The following is a 27,161-nucleotide window of genomic DNA, read 5'->3' on the forward strand; positions in this document are numbered from 1 at the left end:
AAAACAGTCCATAGGGTAGGTCAGAGGGAAAGGGGGATGGAGCAAGGCCAAATTAGGAACAAACTAGGGGAACGAGAGACTTCAAATAGGCTGGCGTGTGACCGAATTCAGAGAGCGGGGACTTGTCGACAGGCATTGGACATCGAGCAGGGGCATCAGGTCGACCCTTTCTTCTCATGTTGTCGAAAACAGTGCCTCGTCCCGCAGCTCTTTTCAGTCGTGGTCTCGCCTTGGCTAATGTCGCAGGTGTTCCTTAGTCTGCAGTCGGGCCTCGTGCTCCCACATCCGGTCCTTTTCTCCTCCAACAGCGGTACCCTTAAACAAGTTTGAAAAGACAGTCTTTAGAAAATTTGCAGATGAAGATAATCAAAAAGTCTATTTCTCTCCCAGCTCCAGGCAAAGAATGAAAAAATGCCCGTTATTTTAGTGTTCACAACTGGCATATGAATGACCGGTGACGGGTTCTGTTGGTTTTACTATGACTTTCCTTCATAATTATTTATTACAGGCATGGCAGTTCATCTGATGGTAACCCACCCTTGTGAGACAAATCTGGCGAAGATATGCCGTTCTCTAGAGTTTTACATTTACAAAAGGGTGCAGTGAGTCGTCAACATGGTACTACACAGGTATTTTGCTGAGAGACGAACATGGCTAAACATTTCCTTTCTATCGGTGCATCCTGTTTTGCAACTACTGCGGGGTTCATTTTGATGATTTCTTTACCTTGACTAGTCTGTTAACCTTGTAAAACATCATTCTGGGTCCTACGTATCCTTTTACAGCCCGATTACTTAATTAGGAAGGACAGGGGTTTTATGGGGAACAACCAGGGACATATACAGGGGAGGTAACGGGGGTGGTCATTTTTCCGGTTTGGGTATTGTGACAATTCGGGGAGGGGAGGGTCGCGTATTCTGAGGTCCTTGTCTTATACTATAGGAGCCGTTGACATGTAGTTCCCTTATTTTCGGGTCAGATTAGGGAACCTCTGTCGTTTTACCTGTCCTTTCCCTTACGGCCCAACCTGGGTTCATTGACTTCTAGCGGAAAAGGAGAGGTAATGACGCGGTCTCAGGGTGATTGTATTAAAGACAAGTTTTTGTGCAAATACTGACGGTATTTGAAGCCAATTAGGTGGGGTGCTAGGGGTGGCAGTCTGCCAATTTCGGGGCTAACCACTCGGAAGAGTGGGAGTGCAAAGAATAGAGGGAGAGAGAGAGAGAGAGAGAGAGAGAGAGAGAGAGGGAGAGAGAGAGAGAGAGAGAGAGAGAGAGAGAGAGAGAGAGAGAGAGAGAGAGAGAGAGAGAGAGAGAGAGAGAGAGAGAGAGAGAGAGAGAGTGCAACGGCAGGCTAAATAGTACACGTGCAACAGAGAGGGTGGCAGTGTATTCAAGAAAGGCTATTTAGTGCATTACACAGTAAAAAAGGGCATTCACGGGTCTGCGTTAGGATCTTGTAATCATGCAGTTTGAGCATTAGACAGGGTAGAGGGGACGTGCCTTGAGAAAAAGGAAAGAAGAAAGGAGGTACCATGTTGTCGCACTTTCTCGCATTCTCGGTCCTTCGACCAGTTGGGCCAACGCCTCAGTCACACACACACACATTCCCTCATAGTTTCGCATCATACGTGACATGGGTTCATTCGTCCGGTCTGGTTTAAGGGTGACCACTTTTTATCAGGTTGTGCTAATTTTTCGGGTTTGTTCGGTACGTGAGTAGTCTGCAGGCGTGCTTAGACACCACCTTGCGGCGCTAGTCCGCTTCGTGTATTAGACGTGGCAAGGCTTCAGATCTTCGCCACACCTCGGCTGTAATCTCTGATGTAACCTGCAGAAGGAGGAAAAAAGGGGGGGGGTGGGGGAGACAGCATTCGCGCGCATTCAAATACATGGATTCATAAGTCCTTTACTTACCTCTTACTCGTCTTTCCTCCTTGGGGCAGGGTCCCCGGGGATATGGTTTCTGGAGTCGGGGGGGTAGTGTGTTCATGTAGGGCGTGTGCGGGGAAACATAAAAAGGAAACCAGAGGTGCCTAGTGCGAGGTATCTAGTCAAAGGATGTATCTCACTATCGGGGTCCTTAAACCTCTTTCAACGCTGTGGCGTTCTAAGGTTCTTCGGTTCTTGGGTCCCTGCTACTTTGGAACGTTGTACTTTATAATATTTACATTATTTCATTTCACCCTCCTTTTACATTCCCTCATTTACACCATTCGTTTTACCCATCCTTGGAAGTCAAGGTCTTCCTCTACGCGAGAGTTCATGAGTCAGTCGCGTACCTTGAAGACGGAGTGTCGTGTTGTCGATCCGATCCGTCCTCCAGGGCTGGGCAACCATCTTCTTTTAACCTTAAAGAGAGAGCAGAGTAGGGTGCACAGAAAAGAACTTTCCCACCCATCCCATATTTTTTTAAAATAAAGCATGCAATACCCGTCCATAGTTTCAAAGACTTTATTTTGCAAAATCATTTCAGCATATGGATTATGAGGGTGCGGTCGTATTTGGCCGGTCGTGGCAATGGCTAAAGTGCGTACAGTGGGGGGTGTCATTTGCAGCAATAAAAACATCGGAAAGTTTTACTCATTCATTTGTAAGAGACTAAAACGTCTATTAATTGGCTGGGGGTTCGGGGGCATATATTTTCATAATTTAGAAGCATAATCATAACAGTTGTAATCAGATTTCCTATATGCATACCGTACGTGTGCGTCGTAAATGGGGTTTACATCAGTTATAAAAATATAATACATTGTACATTCGTAATCAACATTTGTAACGGGAATCTTTTCATACTGTTCGTCGAGTAAGTTCTCCTTGTCTTTTCTAGCCAAGTGTACAAAGGATCATATAAAATCTCAGAACATCAAGTTTATATTAGTGCGAAGGAACACCACGAGGTGTTCGTAAGTTCCGATTGATACCAGCGCCATTTTGGGCGGGGCCGGCTCAGTCCGGAAGCAGCATCAGGGGGAAATGTTTCCATTACTGGCAGTTTGGACCAGAGTCCTTTTCGGCAGTTCTAAAATTCACGCTAACAGAAGGTGTGGCAATGTCATGTTTGTTTCGTTGGCGATCAAGGCAGCCGTCCCTTACCGGAAACCTGCAAAAGGCCGAAGGTTCCGCCGGGGACCCATGTAGGATCTTCAAGGCTGCGGAGATGCTGTCGGAGATGGGGGCTCGTGCTCCAGAGGGCAAATGTTCGAGTTATATTGCTGGTCAAAGTTACTCTAGTGGCCGGGGCCCACCTTCCAGCGGACCCAGACGCCATTTTGAGGCCCTACCGGGGCCACTCCCGTCGAGTTTGCAAGAGTGGAAGAGACCCTTCGGAGTGAAAGGAAGAGGTCCCTGTTTTGTGAAAGCGGGACGTTCGGCTGGGGTGCGGCTGTGATGCCCCCACCTGGGGGCAAGGGAGACTCGTTCGCATCGTCTCCTTCTCCCGGTGTACTCCATGCCGCTCCTTTTCATCGCCCCGCATGAAGGCCTCTCCACATCCGGTGTTCCCCAAGTGCCACCATTGTACGTTCGGTGCTGCGCAAGTACTGGGGTGCCACCATTGTACGTTCGGTGCTGTGGAAGTATTGGCACCATCGCCTGACTGGGGGTGTTCGGCGTCGGGCTGGGGGCTGGGAAACCTCCTACCGGTGGAGGTGGGAGAGGCTCGTCCGCGTCGCCTCTCCCTCCCAGCCCAACTTGGACAAATTGTTGTGGAGGTACGTGCAGGACATCCCGCCGTCCAGGACGGCTGCGGCTGTGACGGAAGAGAAAAGGAAGAGGTGCCTCGTTCTCCTCTGGACATGTGGCGGGACTACCTTAGTCTTTCCAGGCCCGTTGCGGCCGGCCAAGGAGACATGTGGCGGGACTACCTGCAAATGCCCAGGCTGCGGGCTCCTGCCTCTCCTCCGGCTCCCCCATACGTTAAGATTTCCTGACCAAGAGTTGGCGGCCGGGCTCGCCTTATATGGGTTGCCGTTGGTTGGGCGTAGCCGTAACCCTGCCCTACTTTGGAAGGTTCCAGAATGGGGGGGGGGCGAATGTTCTGTTTGACTTTCATTTTCTACATTTTATCGTTATTATTCCTTGTTTGTTGTGTTAAATTAAAAGTTCAAGTTCATTAATGGTCTACGGATTTTGTTTTACCATTTCTTTCTTTCCAGGTTGCTTTTATGCTAAGTTTCTGCTAACAGAGGTCGAGTAACACGGAAACACGTGTAGAGGGATGACGCAGATTTGCACATTACATACACACAAACTCAGACGGGGGACAGTACAAGTACGACATACAAAGACCCAAGACAAATATAAAAACAGTTATTGGTCATAATTATCTCTTTCCGTCTGTGAATTTTAAACGAGGCTGGGTTCCCGTCTTGACATTGCCCGACCTAGGAGAACGTGAGCATGCCGCTGAGATTTTCCTGGCGAAATCTGTGCCATCGGGCATAATCAAACGTGGTGGTTCTGTCTGGTCTGTCTATGTAAGTCGGGTTCTTCTTTGTCTCGCGCCTTTTCTCGTACTGTCGGTCTGTCGTTCTTGTCGGCCCTTTGCCTTTACTCACGCTCAGTAGAGTCGGGCATTGGGCTTTCCAGTGTCCGACATACCTACAAAAAGCGCATTGGTCTGACCCTAAGTCTGGTCGTCCTTTGCATAGTGTCGGGGGATAAGTTGTGGGTAGCGGTGTCCTGGGGTTGTCCTGTCGGTATATTTCCCTACTTGGTTTATCCTCGTCTTTTCTCTGTCGTTTCGTAGCCTCTCTGCGCCACATACCGAGACTGTCGAGCATAATTGGCGTTGTCTTATTATTTCGAAGGGCTATTTCTAACGTTTCTATTTTATCAAGGTCAAAGGATCCTGCCAGTGGCCACTGTTTGTCTTGACTCTCTTCGGTATACCTGTGCCATAATTTATTATAGGCTATGGTGACTAACCCATAGTTTATGAACATGTCCTTATTAGGGGTGCCTTCTAATGGAGCTATATGGTCCACCTCTAATACGCGGTCCGGACTAAACAGGCTATTTATCAGTGGGGAGAAGACAGACATGACGGCTCGTAACGAGGGACTAAAAAGTCAGCACTGCCTATCTTATCACTAGGTGCAAAGACCGTACAGAATATTTCTATTCGACGTTGTTTGCAGGCAGTGAATACCTCATGGATCAAAAAAAATATAAAACCAAACGACCAATAAATAACAATGGGGAGAATGAGTAGGTCCGCAAAGATCTGCGTTACCTACCCTTTTCACTATCTGCAAAAAGGGTGGTCTCTTCCCTGCTTGCAGACAGGGAATCTCCAGGAAACAATAGTTTGCGAACAACAGTTCAGTTTCAAGCAATTATTGAGTGGGGGAGAAAAAAAAATAAGCACGGCTGCTACCCTACCTATCCTCCACTGTTTGCAAAGAGAGAGAGAGCCTGTTGTTTCTCCGTTTGCAGACAGTGAATCTCCAAATAAAAATAAACAGAGCAATACTAGTATTTTTGAACAAACAAACAATCAAGCAAATTTTTCGCAACTTGTCGTGGTAACACGACCTTACCCGGACCGCATGGACAGTTTCTTGTCTTCTGAATCCAGCGCCCGATCGTCCTCTTTTTCTCGTATTTCTCACCGCACTCCTGATGGTTCCCAGTCAGGACCGTAGATCACTCGAGAGAGGTCTGTTCGGAACTAGTGAAGTTCGGATGATCGGCTGCCAGACGAGGGTCTATTGGGCAAGAGCTCTCCCGATCGTTGCAGTCGTTCACTCTGTCGTCGGGACCTCTCCCACTGGATCCACGAGTCGCTGATGGGCCCCACGCTTGGGACGCCAATTGTAAAAAGTTCAATCGGGTCGGGGACAATCGATATTTGCCCGGCAGTATTGCCTCTGTGACCCTCTAGTTATTTAAATCAATGAAGAGGCAGGCGCTGGAGACTGGAAAGCAGGAAACAAGGGTTTTTATTCTCTCCGGAGGAGAACACAACGAAACGGACAGAAGGTATCGTTCTGAGGTGCTCTAACTGCATCCCTGAGGCCTGGCCTCTTATACACAAGTTTATCTCTTTATTACATGTAACACATTCTCGTTGATACTTTGATGTACGGAAAGACATCCTCAGAATCCCCCCCTTCCCAGCCCGTTCCCACGCAAGGTTACAGTGGAAGTCCCCGCCCCGTTCACACCAGGTGATGAACATCGCGCAGCTGGATAATCCGCCGATTCACGGAATGTGGGGGGTTTGATCGGATCTCATGGGGTGGGGGCTTTGATCAACCCGGGGATTCTTTGATGGGGGAAGCTTTCTATTGTACGGGGAGGGGCAAGGATGGTATCGGCAGAGCTGGGTGTCGGCTTGGGAACGGGGAAGACAAAACGGGCACACGGGGAAAAAGGGTTTTGCATCTTAGGGCCGGAGATCATGAAAGGAAAGCAGGGAGGTGTCGCGCTGGGAACAGGATGAGGGCCTGGGGCAGAGCAGCGCCGAAGAGGGGTTTATGACTCAAGGCAGGTGCAAGCAGGGGGTGGATAGCGTGCAGGCTTAGTGAAGGCGAAGGGCTATGTCAGGGGCCAGCGGCATGCAAAAGGGTTCGTTCTGATCGGGGCATCTTAGAAAATGGCGGGCGCGCACGACAAAAGTGTGGCATCAGGGGAAGAGGCAAGATGGCGCAGATAATGTTCACCAAAACGTACTAATTTTCAACAGTGTGTCAAAGAACAATGTGCCAGGCAATTTAGGTGACAGGGGAGGTGATGTGGTTTATAGCTGTGCTGTCAAAAGGTGGGGGGGGGGAGAGTCTTCAGGTTTGGGCAGCAGGTGATTTGTCGAGTGAAACTTATTTCTTGATGCTTCTGATGATGAGGTTGTTACGGCGTAGGTTTGAACATGGCCTCCGCTTCCGTAGCCACCAGGGCTCCCAAAGTTGAGTACACTGCTGCCATAGACAAGCTCAAGCCGAAGCTGCCACCGTAGCCACTTCCACCGCCACTTCCGTACCCGCTGCCGTAGCCGCTACCACCACCAGCGCTTGAGTTTACAACAGACATGCTAACTTTGCTCATGGAATCGTTATTCAATCTGCTCTCCTCTCCCTCCAAGAGTTTCCTGAAGGTGGCAATCTTAAGGTCCAGGGTCAGCTTGATGTTCATCAGCTCCTGGTACTTGCGTGCCTGCTGAGCCATGTCCTATTTGGCCTTAAGAAGGGCAGCCTCCAGTTCGGCCAGCTTTTCCCTTGCATCCTTCAGCGCAAGCTTACCCCGCTCCTCAGCTTATGCAATGGATGCTTCCAGCTTGGCATGCTGGTTCTTGACATTTTTGCCTGCAGCCTCTGGATCATGCGGTTGAGCTCAGAGATCTCGTTCTTGGTGAAGCGAAGGTCTCCTGCAGCTCTTGGTACTCGGATTGGTAAAGACCCTCCGCTTCGGCCCGGCTCCTGTTAGCAATATCCTCGTATTGTGCCTTGACTTCGGTAATTATGCTGTTCAGGTCCAAGGCTCAGTTGATGTACATGCTGAGGACCACAGAAGTGTCTGAAACCTGTGTCTGCATTTCAGCAAGCTCCGCCTCGAAGACGGCTCTCAAGAAGTTGATTTCATCAGTCAGAGCATCCACCTTGGTCTTCAGTTCCACTTTGTTCATGTAGGCAGCATTTACGTCCTTCTTCAGCACCACAAAATCATTTTCTGCCGCTGTGCGCTTGTTGATTTCATCTTCATACTTGTTCTTGAAACCCTCCACCATATCTTGCATGTTACGGAACTCCCCTTCCAAGCAGCCCTTGTCATTGGTCAGCGTAACTAGTTGTCGCCGAAGGTTGTTAATGTAGCTCTCAAAAAGCGGGCCAATGTTACTGGTCTTGGCTGATTTCTGGTTCTGCAGCAGCTCCCACTTGGTCTCAAGCACCTTGTTTTGCTGCTCCAGGAACCATACCTTGTCGATGAAGGATGCAAACTTGTTGTTGAGGCTTTTGATCTGTTCTTGTTCCTCCTTCCTCACAGTCGAGATGGCGGGGTCAATTTCCAGATACAGGGGGGTCAGGAGGCTCTGGTTGATGCTTACTTCCTGGAGCCCTGCCGGCCCAGCTCCACCACCGGAACCAGCACCATACCCACCTCCAGACCCAAAACAACTGCCAAAGCCGGCCCGCCAAAGCCAGCACCGCTGGAGCGGCCGCTGCTGACCAGGGTGGCAGACCTCCTGCTGACCATGGGCATGCTGCTGAGGCTTGAGGGACTGTTGTAGCTGGAGTGCAGGGCTGGCCCGCTGCCCACCCGGATCTGCCTGGAGCCGCCCATGCTGCTGGTGCTGAAGCATCCTCTCTGCAAGGTGCCGGAGATGGAAGAGACGAGCTGACGATGCTGCGGGTGAGGAGGTGAACGAAGCCCTCTCGCTGCTCTCATTTCTATTGTGTGAATCTTGTTTCTATGGTGGGGTTGATTCCTGACTGCCTTTCATCTAAATTGCAATTTTTCTCACAGTAATAACTTCTTTTTAAATAGTGCTTTATGCCACACTTTGTGTTTCTAGGTGCTTATATATACACAAGATGCTACTATTTCTCAGTCTATCAATTTATGTGGGATGGAAAAGAGTCAGCCTTCATGGGATTTGAACTTGTGAGCTGCAGATCACTGCTTGTTTGAAGGGAGGGATGTTCAACTCATTAAGCTACCTTGTCAGTTTTCTAACCATCTGCTTTACCCTTTCTGTCCACACACCCCTGTTTGTATTTCTACGCTTCCCCTGAAACTCATCGGTGAATCATAGAAATAATTCCAAATATTCACGAAGGGGGTGACTTACTATTCTAACTCCAGTCCTAAAATATTTGTGGGAAGTGTTTGTAAGCCTTGTCCTACTTCTGGAAAACGTGGAGAGTAAAAATGCCAGTGCGCATGCGTGAAATACCTTCACATGCACACAGCGACTGACAGATGGGGACCTTGGACCGACATCAAACAAGCTTTCCTGTAGTTGTTCCATCAGTTTCTGTAATCCTCAGCTCTTAAAGGAGAATTTAAATCAGACTGCAACGTCTTGTGAAGAAATACACGCATGGGTTTGGAAATGAGGACGTTTCTCACAGCTGCCTAAAGGTAGGTACTTACTTTCAAAAAAACACTTTTATTAATGATGTTATAATTTTGGTATGGTGTGTCCAGTTTATCACACCTTTACTAATACTGAAATGGTTTTGTTGGGATATGAGCACTTAAACTGTCACTGCACCATTTTTGGTCCTCATTTCATCACTGTCCAGCTGTTGAAAATCTGCATTTTCTATCACATTTTGCACATGTTGGGTTGATCTCTCGAACCACCCGCGGAGAGCAGGTTCCGCCAAGTCATGGGATTTACAGAGCAAAGAGCTAGAAATGCTTTCAGGTGTATGAATGTCCTCTCTTTGAAAAAAAGATTATTGCTTTTCATTTGTCTTCCTAATGTATTAAGGCTAATGAATCATTAGGTTTTCCACTCTTTCCCACCCCCAACCCCTTCTGCTGTTCAATGCAGACATCATTACTTCTTGCGCCTGTATCGGCATTCTGCTCGCCATGCCTGAAACAACTACAGCGACGAGATTAAATACAATCTTTATCCACATAAATCATTGAATAAATGAATCATGAAATTAATATGTAAATTGTGTGTTTAACCTCTATTTATACAGCACTGTCTGTCACCGTGTTGTAAATCTAAAACTAATTGCAAATTCACAACTCTGCAAAAAGAACACCATGGTGAAAGCCTGACATATTTATTAACTAAACGTTGAACTACATTGAGTAAGTAATTAACAGCCATGCCAGAACAGGGAAAGGAAATTATATTTAAATATAGATGTCACCTGAACGAAATGGCTAAAACTATTCTAGATTGGATTTTGATGTTAATCGAAGAATGCTGCAGCTTAATTTTTGACAGAAAAATCTGCTTCTATTTATTCGTAAATCCACTTGATAGTCAGCCTGTAGTCTGTGTGTCACCAGCATCCTGTATCTGAAACCTTCCTGCTGCAGAGTTTCATCGCACGGGCTATTTGAAGCAAAATGAACGCATGTTCGAACCAATCTGCATTCTAGTCATGTCTGCCTACTGCAAACTCCCAGCAAACGTGTTTTATAAAGTTTATGTGGGAGTGTTTGTTCCCTGAGAGTCATTGCACACAGTGGCACAGTTATGCTCTTCTATTTGTGTATGAAAACTATGGTCCGTTGCTTGGGACAGAGGTGTCCAATGTAGGTCCATGAGGGCTGGATCCACGAAGGTGTTATTGATAGTCACCAGCTATGTAAATCAGTTCCATTTAGATTAATTCAATGCAATCTTATGTGGGAAAGTCATACAACTGGGCCTCCTCTGCCTAAGCTGGACACCCTTAGTAAACACAAACATCATAATTTCCAATAGAAAAATAAATATTGATTCATAGAAACATCATTTGCAGACTTTTATTAACACAAATATGAAAAGTCAGGCTCCTTGGTCATTTCTGCATGAGTAAGTCTGAATTATGGGAGAGAATACGAGACTAAAGGCACCTCAAAGCTATACCTACAGGTGTGCACATTCTGTGTAAGTGTGACACAGTTAAAGTACTTATGGATATCCATGACCGTCACATATTTCCTTGAGCGGTTCTTCAGTATAGTTTTATTATTGACCTATCAGTCAATGTCATGCCTTCTCATAAGGCTACAATCAAGTCATGTCTCTTTTCCTGGAGTAGCTTCGATGCCAATTTCTCCCCTCTATATTTAACGTGTTTGTGTATTTCACCCTCATGTTACTCAGAGTAGACTGTTGTCCCAGAGGAAGTACCCTTCACATTACCCCCAAACTACCGAAGACCCGACTGCTAATGAAGAATCGATCACATCAAAATAAAGGTCTTACGTTTCTAAGCTGTTGCATGTTTGGTAATGTTGCAGTATGTTTCTATGTCAATTGAACTTTTGGTGGTCAAGAAAATTGATCTCACCTTCAGTTCAGCATACATCCGGAAATACATTTTCAAGCATTTTGGCGCTGGGGATGCAGATAAATCCTTCAAATGGGGTGAAACGAGACCTAAACCCATCGTCAGAGGTTTTCACATAATACTCTATGCAGTGACCATTAACAGAGCTTCACTGCCTTTTGGCTAGGTTCACTGTATAGAAATATCTTACACATACTGTTGCCTGGTGGTTTTGTTCGATTTGCTCCTTTTGAGCTGGCAGTGCCGATACAAGTCTATCTGTTTTCTAGGCACAGTGACACTATGTCCACACCTCTAGTGCAGAGGCAGCTATTTAGGTTTATCTGGGCAATGTGCCACCCCCGCTACAAGTGCCTGGGCTTTCACCTGCTCTGCCACAGAACATGCCCTAGCAGCTGGGGCAGACTGCTTGGCAAATGGTATGTCCTTGCCCCAGCACAGACAGATACAATGAGAGTGAGTCTAAATGAAACATCTCTGTACTTCCGTTTAGTGAAGACCTTTCCTATTGCTTCATAATATTAAACAATCTCCCTAAAGTAAGAAACCAATCTACAGATGCATCCTCTTATGATACGAACATCTCCTTCGAGCGGCACAGTATTTCACAAGCTGCATCATCTGTGCAATATAAGATTTATACTGGAACGATAACTTTCCCAGGGACTGGTTTCATTTCGCCTTCTTAGCTATGGCCAACTTACTGTTCAAGGCGGGAGAAAGAGTAGCTCATCTCCGAGGCGGGAAAGGAGAATCTCAGATTTATAAGGCGCTGGCAAGCCATGGCCATGATAGAGCAATCTTTCCTGCTGACATTTCTCCATTACAGACGCCGACACCTCCCTGCCCCATTGCCACTTACCGACTGATCCGTCAGCCCCGCCTAACTCTTCACAAGCGCATCTGCCAGCGGACACATCCATCTTCTTACTCTCCCCAAACCTTGCAATTGTATTAAGGAATTTATTAAAATGACATTTACACCACAGTGTGATTTCAGACACAGCCTTCCTGGAGTGTTCAACGTCCACTACTTGTGTTGCCTGAGAGTTAAGAGACAGGATGGGTAGCCACCTTAGAAATCCACCCTCAGCTCAAGAGGAACTATGAATCCTCACCTCAGAGGAGTTAAAATTGGGCACATACCAGGGCCCGGATAGAACCCAGCTCCCCTCAGATGCACTAATTCCCCTCTCATTGGCTGTGCAAAGCTACATATATTATAACTCACAAACCAGCTTCCGTTCTATGTCAAAATCCTCAAAATCAAGACCAGAAGTTGCTGATGGCAATCTCTTGGCGATGTCATTTTAATGGCAGAATACTTCTAGTATAACAAGCACCAACAGTCTTGCCCATTCAGTCATTCAGTGGGATGAGACGTGATCCTTAGTTTTGGAGGAGCACACTAGTATGTTGTAAGTAGTGTGAACATTTTAAAAGAAATGAAGGAGAAAAGAGTGTTAAATTTGTGCATCCCTAGGTTTAGCATTTGCTTTCCAGATCCAAAAATGCCACATACGTATCAGTTTGATTCAACTAAATGGTGCAATACATGAAGAATTATACACATTTGTAGAGAATATATGTATGTAAAGGTATTTGTAAAACGTGGAACTACCGAGACAGCAATGGGGCACGAACAACAAATAAGGCGTAGTGGTATCATCGATCCATGGTCATTTAGAGAGGTACGTGGCAGGTGCAAACTACCGACACCGCTGCTGGTGTAGTGTCCTAGCATGGACACGTTCTAGTGTTCAGGAGTGTTGTATTATACTTTACACCCACCCACCACAGACGTCATGGTGTCACATGACGCTGCCAATAAAAGGGGCCGAGCGCACGTGCTCGAGGCCATTCCCACTACCCCTAACTGGTGTCCGTGTCTGCATCATTGCTGCTCTCCACCATGCGGGCCTAGGGCCCTTCGCAATTTTACACTGGCGACGAGGCCGGTAGTGCAGACCATGCGTGCCACTACCCACAGCTCAAAAACAAGAGAAAGGGGAAGAGAGCTGCCCGCCTGAAGGGCATCCCCTGCAGCGAGGCGCAACGCGCCGAGAAGCCGGTGGGCACGTCGGAGCCCCGCAGCGACCGGGAGCCCCACAGCAAGCCGACCGGAGCCCACCCGCGTCGACCGCCACCAACGAGTGCCACCACGGAAGAGCGGACCGCCCAGTGCCCACCTGCGACGACCGCGAGGCTGAAACCCCACCGGAGAGGTACACGGGCCGGGCGGAGCCCACCCGCCACGACCGCAACCAAGGACCTGGCCCGCCGGCCGAAGGTGAGCCCGGGAGCGGGAAGTGACCCCCAGGATACTGTGCACCCAAGCGGAGCCCACCCGCTATAGACACTAACTTCAATGCCCAATTATCAGCAGGACCAGCGGAGCTCACCCGCGGCCTGCCCGAGTCGTCCCCTGCCCCCGCCGCGTGTGTGACGAGAAGCGGTGGGGCACAGAGACTAGAAACGGCGGGGAAGTGCGGCCGGACCCGCAACCAACTTAAACAACGAGGGGGAGGGAGCGGAGTAGCTAACCGCCTCCCGACCCCCCTCGCAACGTGATCCGGGCCAGCGGAGCCCACCCGTGGCCCGCCGGTAGCGCCCCCCCCCAAAGGAAGACTCAGCAGCGCCAACGGAGCCCACCCGCGGCCTGCCGGTGGCACCCCCGACAAGGACTCACACTGCAGTACCAGCGGAGCCCACCCGCGGCCTGCGACGTCCATGGCAGGTCTCCGCCGCGCAGCGTGTGCAAGGTGAAGCTGCTGCGGCGGGAGACCGAAGAGTGGAGCCTCATCAGCGTTTCAATAGGCAGAGCCGGCGGAGCTCACCCGCGGCCTGCCTCGAGGGCCCCCCGCCCAGGGGAGAGTGACTGGAGCGACGCGCTCCCCCCCGCCAGAGCAGAGAAGCACCAACAAACCCCTCCCCCCCCCGCAGCCCGTGAACACTTGGCCTGCTGCGAGGGGGAGAAAGGGAGAAGCGAGGAGTGAAGCGCTTGCAGGCGGCCAGCGCCTCCGAGATCTAGTGTGCCCCCACCTCCTAGGCTCCCCGGCTAAGGAGTGAAGCCTGCATGCGGCCAGCGCCGCCGAGTCCGAATGTGCCCCCCACAGCAACCACAAATGAAAGTGCCGGTGCACACGGCAAGTATGTGAGCATTTGCCCCGTGACCTCAAAATAACAGTGCCTCACACAGCATATGCCTGAACAATGAGCCTGTGCCTCTCTGCCCCAATAGAAAAATATGCAGAAGGAGAGAGACTCACCAGGTCACAGCAGCAGCCCCTGTGAACACTGAGGGACAGACAATAGAGCAGGGAAGAAAGTATTAAGCAAGGCAGGCTACTGCCAAAGTGAAGTTTACTGCCACCCAGTGGCCAAAAGAAAAAGCGCACCTACCATTCAGAAAAGAACAACAAGCATTGCACAAACCCACGATGAGTCAACAGTAGCAAGGGGCAACAGACTGAATAGCGCCCCCAGGGAGAATCTACTTACAAGCAACAAGTAAGTGCGCAACAGCGCAGGTGACACCCACACACACCAGCAAGGAGGCGGCGGCTGCCACTCCCAACGCGACGTGGGAAGAAGCACGAACGCCTCACTAGGCATCCAAGCACTGACAGAACGTCTGGAGGAATCGACTGCCAAGCACTGGAAGAACGTCCAGGGAAAAGACTGCCGCGATCAAAGGACGGAGAAAGCAACGACGCCTTGTGGCCACAGGCGCTCACCGAAGCATCAACTACTCCCGCCAACGATCCAAAGCAGCAAGGACCTGACGTCAGCCAAAGCAGCAAGTACCCAACGTCACGCAACAGGCGTCCAAGAACCCTGAACACCAAGTGCGCAGATAACGCGCCACGTGGCGATGCACAGCCACCGCAGCAGAAAGAAGAGCGCAGGCAGCGCCATCGCGCAAAACAATTATCGCGGACGACCACACGACGTGGAGCCTCCCAGGAGCCGATCCGCAGCATGATCGCCCATCAAGTGCTGACCCACGACGGGTCCCCAAAACTGTTGTAGCGCAAAGTCCGACAGGACGACCGAAGGCAACCTGCCAGGCATCGGCAGAAGTGGACCGCCAAACGGTCCAGGACGTTCAACCATGAAAAGGTCTACGGACGTGGACCCACGAACGTTACCAACAAGCATCAAGAAAAGAAAGCATCAAGAAAAGAAAGTTCGCGACACCAACTCTGGCTGCTGAGGAAGAAGGAGAAAGTGTCCCCGACGGGGACAAGACCAGGGGTACACATGCAGAGTGCGCGCACTGCATGGAGGACCCAGGTCAGGAGAGAAGACACAAGATCGGTCCAAGTGATGTCGCGATGCAGGATGAAGAAAAGGAGAGATCCGGGTGGCACGTCTGCCACCGCGAAAAGGAAGGAAGAAAAGAAGAGATCCGAGTGGCACGTCTGCCACCGCGAAAAGAAAGGAAGAAAAGAAGAGATCTGAGTGGCACATCTGCCACCGCGAAAAGGAAGGAAGAAAAGAAGAGATCTGAGTGGCACATCTGCCACCGTGAAAAGGAAGGAAGAAAAGGAGAGATCTGAGTGGCACGTCTGCCACTGTGAAAAGGAAGGAAGTATATCCATGTGACCTGTTGCCGCAGTTAAGAGTGGAAGGAGAAGTCAGTGCGAAGCAACGTCCCCACAGTGAACCAACCAAGGAAAGAGAGAGGAGTGCAGGAAGACCACTCACACTCCCGAAGAGAAGGAAGGCGACAAGTGCCAGGACAACGGTGCGAGGAACACGAGGCCGGAAGAACACCAGTGGCAAAGAAGACCAGCTGATAGACGATGTTTCCGCACACCCAGGATCTGCGGAGAGGAGCAAGCGAGACCGTTTGTGACATCCACCTTTGGGGTCACACGGACACTGGACAAATGCCAGCCGTGGTGACTCAGGGGCAGAGGCCTCCGGGACGCAAGTCCCCGCGACGAGAGACGGTCCTCCGACGCCCATCCGAAAGGTCCGGGGAGGGCGAAGACATCGCAAGCAAAGACAGAAACCAACAGCTACCTCGGGACGAGGCTGCGGAATCTGAGGTGAGGCACATCGTCTCCTCCATACTCCCACTGACGGCGGCGTAGGAGCACCCTGATGTGGCACATCCAGCCCAGCGCAAATCTGAGAAAGAGGACCTCAAGGATATCCCGTGGCAGGGGAACACCGACGAGAGGGGTCATCCTGATGAGAGGGATGCCTTGCAACGGATCTGCTTTTGCCAAGTAGGACACAGACTACAAGTGAAGCCAAGGCCGAGACCGGAAATCGTGCATCATTCCCCGGCGAACGACAAGAACTCTAACTGCACCCGTCGCCATGGAAGTTAGCAAAAGAAGGACTGTGAGGACAAATTTTGTCGCAGAGTCGTCAATAGACTGGTTCCATCGAGCACCCCCAAACCGGTGCCACTGTGAACTGATGTTCCCCGCAGCAGATTGAACATCATCTGTGATTCCAAGCAGCGGCGGAGAAAAGGACTCAGCGGAAGTTGAACACTTTACTGCATCCTGATACAGTTTGTTTTTCCCACAGGTTGATTTCTGTATGTGGGTTTTTGCGATTAAAAAATGGGAGGGATGTAGTGTCCTAGCATGGACACGTTCTAGTGTTCAGGAGTGTTGTGTTATACTTTACACCCACCCACCACAGACGTCATGGTGTCACATGACGCTGCCAATAAAAGGGGCCGAGCGCACGTGCTCGAGGCCATTCCCACTACCCCTAACTGGTGTCCGTGTCTGCATCATTGCTGCTCTCCACCATGCGGGCCTAGGGCCCTTTGCAATTTTACAGCTGGCATCTAAAAAGAACCATGTCTAAAGGGTGAACCGGAGCTCACCATGGCACACCTGCTAATTGCGGGCTGTGTGACCCGTGCCTGGTAATCCCGTGGTTGCATTGTGTTTATTTCGCGCCTCCTGGATTGCTTCCTTTCCCCTACGCCCTTTGCTCCAGTGAGAACAGATAGTCGCGCGGAGATATCAGTCGCTGTTGAGGCGCCGCGTGCTCGCTCGCGCGCACGCTGAGGCGTGCATCCCGTGTTCCCGGCTGACGCCGAGGAGTGTTCTTTGAGCAATGATCCCCAAAGCTCCGAGCGTTTACCGCCCGTTTAAGGCCCAGCTCAGGGAATCAGAGGCCTGACGCGGGGCTGAGGGCCTTTCCGCAGGCAGCGCATTAACCATCCCGGTAAGTGCCCTGAGCTCTGGGGAGCAGGCTGTTAGAGGAAAGGCTTCAGGCCTGCACGGCGCAGAGACGTACGAATGCAAACCAATGGGGCCCGAGCAGCCAGGGAGGACGTGGAAAATAAAAACAGGTGTGTCAAACACGTGGGGAAAGTTACAACTAACTCTGGGAGGGCGCTCGCGTCTCGCAAAGCAGTGTGTTAATTTACTTACAAAAGGCATGTGTGCACAATACAAGACTGCCTAGTGGTAGATGGCAACATTTTATAACAGGAAAGAGGAGTTTTTTTTAAATAAAAAAAATCGTGGTACTGTATTTGGCCAATTGACTTCTAATGAAGCAGAGGAAATTTCTGGACAGCCAAAATGAAACCATTTTTTTCTTCGAAAATCGTGAGTCTCGTTTGAAGTGTATTTGGCCTCTATGCGTAGTGCTCCGCGAGCACCCGCTGAGCCCTTAATGTAGTCACCGTCCTCCCGCTTTCACATTTATTCCCATTTCGATTACTGAAAACATTAGACTATCACATTTTGGAATCATTTTGATCTAGTGATACAGACCCGGAGAACTACATTGCAATAACGTTGTCTAGTAATTTAATAAAATCTGCCGAACTGAACTTTGAAACGTGCTATCTAGTCATAGAGCTGCTAATGACAGAAACCCTATCAGTGTAGCTGTAGAAATATGCGTGTTGCATAAAGACATACACCGTATCACAGCAGAAAGCTGTCCTGATTTGTAAGAATCATCTGCTCCAGGCAGGGCTCTTTCGCATCCATGGCATGGCCATGGAGGTCATAATTTCCCTTTCAAAAGTGCCGCAAACTCTGGGGCTCATTCAAAATCCTGCACTTTGGTTCCAAAACCGGATTTACGCAGGACTCCAAATGAGCACGTGCGTGTCGGTGCTATTAAGACAAAAGGGATTGCAAAATTGTCTTTGTAAACGCAGTCAATAATTTATCCACTGATTATTAATTTAATTGTGGATATTTTCAAGAGAGTGTGAAGAAATGAAGCGCCCTGTTCAAGTAGGAGAGCCCCCGTTAGCTCATCTAGTGATGTGCATGCTGACGGCGCAGCCGTGAAATCACAGAAGTGTGTATGAGGGCTGATGTGATCCTCTTGGACAAGCATTGTGCGAGTGCCATGGAATGGCCTGTTGAATGGGAAGAATGTCAGTTCTGCTCGCTGTCCGCATTCTGATGAACGGTGAATGAATCACTGTGTTATTCTGGGAGTAGTGGCCCCCATGTCCCTGCTCCTCCATGCACACGGCAAGTGCGCCACATACAAACCTAGGGATGGTGAACAGAATGACCAAAGATCATACCATGCCAATATTCAAAGCATGTGAACTTATAACTCTGAGCTCAAAACTCAGAAATCCAAGGTCTGCAGCTCAATCGTTTCTTGCACAACAGGTGTGCAGCCATGGAGGCTGTATACTCTGACATGGTGCTATCTCAATAACTTGTTTTGTAGAGTGTTTCATGCAGCACGTCTGCATTTAAGAAGTTCTAGTTGGAGTATAATCCAATTTAATGGTACTCAGTTTACCAACTTCAAAAGGATCAATGGCTAAGTTTGCAATGCTGGTATTCAAACTCATCATGACTTTTCAGTCACTGCATATTTCAGGAGCAAACACGTAACTCACTCAACCATCCTCTGGGCCAGTAGTAGAGAGGGAGCACATATCTATATTGCAGCCAACAGGAAAGATTTAGAGTCCTGTGACACCACTAGGGGAACATTTTTAAACACAAAAAAATTACTCCACTGTTTTAAAGTAGCCTATTCAGTTTTTCAATCTGTTCATTAAAATCTTAGTGTGGATAGCACCCATAAAGAGGTAGTTTACTATTACTGTGTTTTATGTTGTATGTACAGGTGCAGTGATTACTGTAATCTTTTCTGTTTAAGCTTTTACACAAATCAAGGGGTAAAAACATGTTTCCTTCCTTATTCAATATAGGTTGCCCTGGTCTGCTGGCAAAATAAGTAATATATTTTGGTATATTTTAGGAAATTCATGTTTGTGTTCCAGAATCGTGTATGGTTATTAATGTTTCTAAGACTCCGAATGAAGTAAATATTCTTGGGTGCTATCTAAACCTTTAGGCACTCTGAATGTGTGATTCTAAATTCTGCATTTCATTTACTAACTGCTGTCACATTTCATTGCATCCTGCTGGCTAAAGTAGATCGGATGCATCACTAAATACCTGCTTTTTGGCGAAAACAAATCATTGCAAAAACTGAAATGTTATAAACAAACAACCAAAGAGCATAAAAGTAAGCCACCAGAACCTCACACTTGTCCTCGATCAATCACCCCACCTCCACAGTCTTCTATGAACTCAATAATGTTCATGGAGAGCAGCTTCAAAAATTCAATATTAACCAGGTGTCCAGAACAGTCTGAATGCAGGCTTGAGCTTTGTCTCTATGTAGGAGAATAAAGGTACTTGATTGTACTTGTGTGAAGTGGAAGTGCCTGGGATTGCCTTGCTATTCCTATAGGCAAGAGTTCGGTGCACTCTAAACCAGAGTTATAGGTACTCACTTGTGTAGCCTGCCTCACTGGCAAACAATCAATTGTTTTGGCATTGGCTACCAGCCTTTTGACTTTGTCAATGCATGTTTTGTTAGGAGTTTTATAAAAACTTTATTTTTTGGGGGAACTCCTGGGTCATCATAAATATAAAAAACATTGCTTAAAGCAAAATAGTTTTTGGTTCTAAAAGGCACACATTGGTAATAGTGGTGGTGGGCATTGAAGGGTACTACTTTGTGTGCAGACGTCTTCCTTGTGAAAGAGTTGAATCCCGTCACTCACCATCAACTTATCCAATGGCTAAAGAAGCCGGACCCATTGCCTCATGCTGTAGTGGGTGGAAGAAAAATGTGAATGATAAAACAACAGATCAGTGAATGAACAGGGTTAGCTGAAAGCCCATATTACTGAGCCTTTTATATTTATCATTTTACATAAATTAAACGGCCTTGGCTAACACCAGAACTGAAAATGGGAATGCTTTGGTGTTCAGGAAAAAGCTGTAAATTTGCAAGAAACTATTATGCTTACATATGCTGTGCAGACTATTGGTTCAAGACTTGTCAGAGTCTAATCAGCCTTTCAACATTCTATCGTGTACACTTGAGTACTAATAAATTATGCAATTGTAGCACCAATAAATTTAAGTGCCTAGAAATGGTAAACGCGTCTGTAGTAATCAATATATATATATATATATATATACGGGATTTTTAGACATCTATGTCTTAAATCCCTCCTCCATTAGCAGTCCAATGGTTACATTTTTTGTTCCGAAGGAAACCGAGTCTTTTACAACTCCATACCATCAAGTTACAATACTTATTTGCTCACCTTTCTGTGGTCCTTAAAATGTGATAATGGCTTAATATACAGCTATCGGGTCGTAACCTGAACATAACGAAAATCTTTGAGGGTACAAGGAGTTTGCCTAAGTGCATTTAGTGTACGTGAGACCATAAAAAAAAAACGCAAGTAGTGCAGCACTGCTTACATACAGCACCTTGGAGCCAGGGTACATTTCTCCGTATATTCCCTCAAAAGTGTTGCACATTTCAATTTTCAACAGACTGCTCCAATAGGCATAACACTGTGACTAGGCGCATCTTAAAAAGATGACGTGAAGTAATTTTCCATCAGATTGCTAAATTGCACTTCTGTATTCCTGCATAACAATCTTGTAATATTTACAAGCAAGATGCCGGATGCTGCTATTGTCATGTAGCCATTTAAAGAAGAATAGTTGCAGGTGTATAGTCACCGTGCTCTCTTGCAGTAAATGTGATTTTTGTTGTCGCAAAGAAAATAGATCATGGCTCTGAGTTACTGTAATCTGAAGATATTGTTTAAGCACACAAGAACGATAAAAAGGACTACAAAATATTAAGAAAAAAACATTGGCACAATAAATGGTTGGCTCACCAATCCTGGCTTTGAAGTCAACTTCATTTTATTAGATGTAGTAGTATGTGCACATGTGGTTAGAAAAAACTGTGTTGCTCAAAGTGCAAGTGAGCATATAACTGAAGCTGTTTGCTGTAGCGCACTGATACTCAAAGTACAGCCTGAAGGCCACTGGTGGCCATCCTGACCTTTCCATGTGGCCCCATGGTGTACAGCAGCACTAGTCTGCTGCTTACTTGACTCAGCACTAACATTCAGAAGGGAAGTAATTAAGACGTCATGCACCACTTAACTTTCGAAACACCTTAATTGTTTAAAGACATCTTACAGCAAATGTGTAAAAATATGATAGTCTCATTAAAATTCAAACACGTATATTTGATTAACATGTAGAATCTTTTCTTCTTAGTATATCTGATGAAATCACTGCATTGAGAGGTATTTTTATGTTTAAATTATAGTTTTCAAGAAGGAATTTGGAAACATTCATGCTTCCACTGACCATGACAACAATGGCAATAGTGAACTACGAGGCAAACCAGTTGTCATGTGCACCCTCTGGGTGGCCTGGGCTGCTATTGTAAATGGACAACATTATAGTTTATTAACCCGTTTCATGCTCCGCCGATTTGCGGAAGTGCGGCACTTCCGCAAAACGGGCGGGGCCGCGTCGGCCATTGGCCGATGGCAGCATTGGGCAGGTAGTGCTGCCGTCAGCCAATGGCCAACAGCAGCATGGAAGGGGTTAAATGAATCACAAGAGAAGAAAAAAAGGAGGCTAAGTAGAATTTGTTTTTCACTAGGATCACACAGTTTGGTCAAGTGGGGAAGCTGGTATTGAGTACATGTTTTCTGGTTTCGCACTGCGCAATTCAGTCAGTATATGTACATGTGTCAGTGTCTCTACACTCTCTGTGCAAACCCCATATCACCTGACCGCCACCCTTTTGGCATAAATGTAGCCCTCTCTCGGTCACACCACAGACCATACTTTGAGGCCCCAGGGAAAATGTTTGTGAGTACCCTTGCTGTAGTGAGTATAAGTAAAGAGTCAGTCCAACGTATGAAAAGGGCCGATCCAAAGCTCCCTTGCAAATGTATATAGGTATATTTTTTTATTATGCTTATTCCATGAGGCTGGCAAAGAATCTAACACTGTCTCTAGGCCAGAAATAAAACAGGCCTGGACATTAGTCCAGCATGCATTGTAAATCTGTAAAGTACTTGGGCATGATTTTCATTTCTTGAAATATTTTAGAAAAGGCCTGCATTTTGAGGACTCCACAGGAAGTACAAGGAAGTTAGAATTACATAAATGTAACACCTCAATTTTACAACTTTACAATCTCTTTATTGTTTTAAAGATATTTGACTAAAGTTATTGCTAAAAGGTCTGTTTTACATTAATAAGAAGCCTTGAGGAGCTTGACATCCTGTGTGGCTGTTTGGAATTATAACCTAGTCAAGAGTTAGAGATTTACATTGAAAGATTTGCACAAATTCTACTTTTATGGCCGGAGGATAATGTAATCAAATAGGGAACATGAAAATCACAACATATTTAGCTCAATGTCACTCACACATGTTGATTCTAGATATGTTGATGTTTTTGCAAGCATGCCGCTACTAAGACATGCGAGATAAATGGTTACTGGTTGAATCATATCTAATCATTATTGCCCTCTGCACAGGGCATTAGCAGTACCTAACTCCATATGCGGTGTAAACCACTATTAATTGTCTGCCCTGCAATTTTGGGCTCCAACCAAAGTGGGAAGCATTATTAACAGCTGTTAATGCCCAAACACCCATGGACAAAAAAATCTATTAGTACTCGTTCCCTTATATCACTCAATACAGTCAAATACACACACCCACTTTACTGTCTCGGGGCCTTGCAATTGAACTCAGAATGCAGGGAAACAGCAGTAATTAGTGCAAGAATTCTAAACATTCAGCTTTGATGATCCAATCTTAGCATTTAATACGGGCGGCTAATGACTAATAGTTGCCTACTGTGCATTGGCACTTCTCTGGGCACACAGCTACATTTTCATTGAAAACTAAATTAAGAACGCAACCAGATGATGCTATGAAGAACTTCGGGGCTTAGAAATTGCACAAGACAAGTCATCAATATGAAGATGTCTTTAAATAACAATCACACCTCAAAAATGTTGAATAGGTCTGTCTACTGTACAGCACAAAATGCAACCAAATAATCAGTCTTTGTCTTATCTCAAACCCTTATGCCCGCATCTTGATGTTTCCCTCAACGTTATCAGTAATGTTCGGTACTAGGAAAAACTCTAGAAAGCTACATAAATAAACAACTTCAGCTTTTCTAGATGCGCACAAGATCCTGGACACCTCACAATCGTGTTTCGTAGCGATGCATAGCACTGAGACCGCACCAGTGGCAGTCACTGATACCATTAGACTGTCACTAGATGCAGGCCCACCAATCAAACTGGTAGTACTGCACCTTTCTGCAGCCTTCTTCAATATGGTCTCTAATGCAGTCTTAATCCGAACACTGCATGAGGCCGGAATATATGGCAGAGCGCTACACAGGCTCATGGACTTTCTTGATAATCGCTCCAAAACTATCTCCCTAGGCTCCTTCAAGTCTCAAACACTGTTGGTCAACAAAGGAGTCCCACAGGGTTCCTCCCTGAGCCCAACATTATTTAATATTTATTAGCCCCCAGACGCATTTTGTAAATTCATGCAGATTTGAAATCGAATCATACGCTGATGACACCCAACTACTCATTGCCTTTGGGAAAGATCCGGAAAAAGTTAAATCTAGGTTTGCGAGGTGCTTGAGAGAAATTGCTGATTGGATGACTAAGAACTGCCTGCAATTAAATGGCAAGAAAACCGAGATAGTGCTATTAGGTATGGCTCATGAGCTCTGATCAGCAGACTGATGGCTTGCTAAATTTGGTCTAACCTTATGCCCAAAAAGGTGGAAAAGAATCTTGGCATCAAACTTGATCAAACTTTATCCATGAAAGACCAGGTCAGCGTGAACTGTTGCACCTGCTTTGCCCAATGCTCCTCCTCTTCCTCCTGGCAGCTAATGACACACAGCTACTCGGCTGATCTGAATCCTCCCCACACACTCCTCTTCCTCGCCCATTTTGAAAGACTTTCACTGTCTGCCCATTAGAAAACGTGCCATTTTCAAGCTATGTTGCTTGACCCATATGGCACGCAATTATTCATTACCTACCTATCTGTACTCCAGATTCTGCCACTACCAACCTACCAGACTGCTTGGATCAGCAAATAAAGCTTTATTAAGGATCCCTCACATACGCACTTCCAGATTCGTAAGCAGATCCTTCTCCAATCTTGCCCCACTTCATTGGAACAACTACCCCTGCATATTCGCACTTGTCCAGACCTTCTTAATGTAAAAAAACTTCTAAAGACGTGGTACTGTTCCTGAGTAGCAAGCGCTGAGATACTTCTTTGGGAAGGAGTCGCTGCTTTATAACAAGTGCCAATAACATATCTGTGGTAGCTGAGTAACTGTGTAATGATAGACCGCTAAGTATGTCATGAGCCATGTAATAGGAGGTTTCCGTTGAAAGTGGTTAAGAGAGGGACAGTTGCTCAGGGAAAGCTTTGAGATGGATGGATGGATGATGAGATCTTCCTTTAAGAATAAAGAAATTACTTGAGCAACATCCTCGTGATATTGGTGGATTTATTCATGGATATCACAAGAACATAACATTAGTAGGCACTCTGCCCATAATTAACAGTAAGTCATGACGCCATCAAACAGGAAGGCACCTACATTTTAAAAAGAAAACTTACTTTTGACTTTCCCTGACTGTTCATCAAATGCACCTGTCAAGCGAGGTAGGCCCTTTATTAAGACTTCAAAATACACGTTTGATTTTCAGATGTTCAAAACAAAGACATCAGGTAGATATAGTCAAGCTTTTTACATTCTCAAGCAAGATTGTAGACCCATAACATAATCCTAAACATGAGACACATGAATAGAAAATATCCAGCACTTGGGGCTGGTGGGCAAGACACCAAGGGCCAGATGTACGACCCTTTTTTGCGGCCGCAAATGGGAGAACCTCCAGTTTGCGGCCGCAAAAAAGGGTAATTGCACGTACATATGCTATTTTGCGAGTCACTGACTCACAAAATAGCATTTGCGACTCTCGCTATTAGGAAGAGGAGTCCCTTCTTAATAGCGAGTCAACATGCTATGTACTAGTGTTTTGCGACCGCATTTGAGGCCGCAAAACACTCGCAGTTTAACACCTACTGGGCCAGACCCCTTCCCCTTTGTATGTTGGAAAATATGTTTTAAGAGCAGGCACGGGTCCCAGAGACCACTGCCTGCCCTTAAAAAAAAAACTGAACTTTTTTCTTTTTTAAATGCATCCCGTTTTCCTTTAAGGATAATGGGCTGCATTAAAAAAACTGCTTTATTAAAAAAGCAGTCCCAGACATGGTTGTCTGCTGAGCCCAGCAGGCCACCATACCTGGGATGGCCTGTCATTCCCAATGGACTCGCAAATTGCGAGAGGCTCATTAATAATCATGAGCCTCGCAATTTGCGACCCCATTGGGAATCGCAAACAGTGTTAAACATACTGTTGTACATGCCAAATAGCGCCTTGCAAATTCGAATCTCATATTACTCGCAATTTGCGATGCGCTATTTTGCAGGTCGTACATCTGGCACCAAATGTGGAAATACCACCACCCACACAGGTGGATGGTGATATTTCTTCTTGGGTGGAAATATTAGAGCTGTGAGAGAGTACATAAAATCATGCCTCTGTGCTGGCCTAGGTGGGGGGAAAAGGTCATGAGTCACTGGGACACGAGTGCAATCAAGTCCGAAAAAGGCAACTTCTGAGCTAAAGGTTTCCTGGCATTTGAGGGCATATTTCATCCTTCTGTAATTGTGATGAACGTCTCTGATATAATATTTAGTTAAAAGGAATACTGAACAATCTGATATGGAATCATGCATGGCTGAAACACAAATCAAAGAGAAAGAGAATAAAACCGCTATTAGATTTTAATAGGACAGCCAGTTACCCGACAGAGTGAACTGAAGACAGCAAGGAAAACACTCGGCTAAATATTAAAAGCGAAGAGACAAATCTTATATTTTGATTAGCTATTTTCTATTTATATTACACAGAGGGATGCTCATTCATTATGCCCTGGAAGCTATTATTATATCGGGATTGCGCTTTTATCCAAGTGAAGATACAATCAGAGTGAAGCACAGAGCAATTTCTATTAAAGTAAACACAATCCAAATGCAGAGGTTTCATTATGTAAATTCTGTTACAGTCATTTGGTATTCTTGGCACATTTGTAGACAGAGCATTAGAAATATCTTTCAATGGAACGTTCAGCGCTTTCTTTTTTAATTAAAAACCAGGCTGAAAGTTGTGTTAGCTATAATTTTATTTAAACATTTACCAATATTTGGCAGCGATCATTTCGCTGCAGGGAAATTTTGTTATAGCTTTATAGCAGTTCTGTCCCACGAAAGGCCTATGGGCCAGGCCCACACCATATTTTCAGGCTGTACTGAATTTCAAAAGAATGTATTAACATAGTCATTGATCAACTTCAAACCCTCCAAGGAATTAAGCCCTCTTGGACGTACGTTGGACACGTCTACTTTAGCGTCTTGAACTGTGCAAGTAAAGCAAATGATTTAAGGTACTGTGCTCAAATTATGTTATTTAGCAGCAAAAACAAACATGTTAAGGCTTTTGTTTACATCCTTAATGTGTCCAATCAGATTTACGTCTACTAAATGAAAGGCATTACACACCACACATATAATTTCAATCTATAGTGCACAGATCTAAATTAGTTTATTGATGTACCCCAAACCCTATAAGATGGTGAAGGACTGTGAGTTCAAATCCGAATCACACCTGGCCCACCATATTTAGTACTAATATCCACCCAACACTAGTCATATCATAAAGCTTCATTCACAAGTCTCTGGGACATCCA

General features: G+C 46.5%; 1 protein-coding gene and 1 pseudogene across 6 annotated transcripts in view; both read right to left on the reverse strand.

Annotated features, from left to right (window-relative positions):
- DACH2 (dachshund family transcription factor 2) overlaps positions 1 to 27,161 on the reverse strand; it is an 865,718-nt gene that overhangs the window by 744,304 nt on the left and 94,253 nt on the right. The gene's annotated exons all lie outside the window — the stretch shown is intronic.
- Positions 6,711 to 8,384, reverse strand: LOC144826856 (keratin, type II cytoskeletal 7 pseudogene; annotated as a pseudogene).

The sequence above is a fragment of the Lissotriton helveticus genome, chromosome 4_1, assembly GCF_964261635.1.
Source record: "Lissotriton helveticus chromosome 4_1, aLisHel1.1, whole genome shotgun sequence".
Classification (NCBI taxonomy): domain Eukaryota; kingdom Metazoa; phylum Chordata; class Amphibia; order Caudata; family Salamandridae; genus Lissotriton; species Lissotriton helveticus.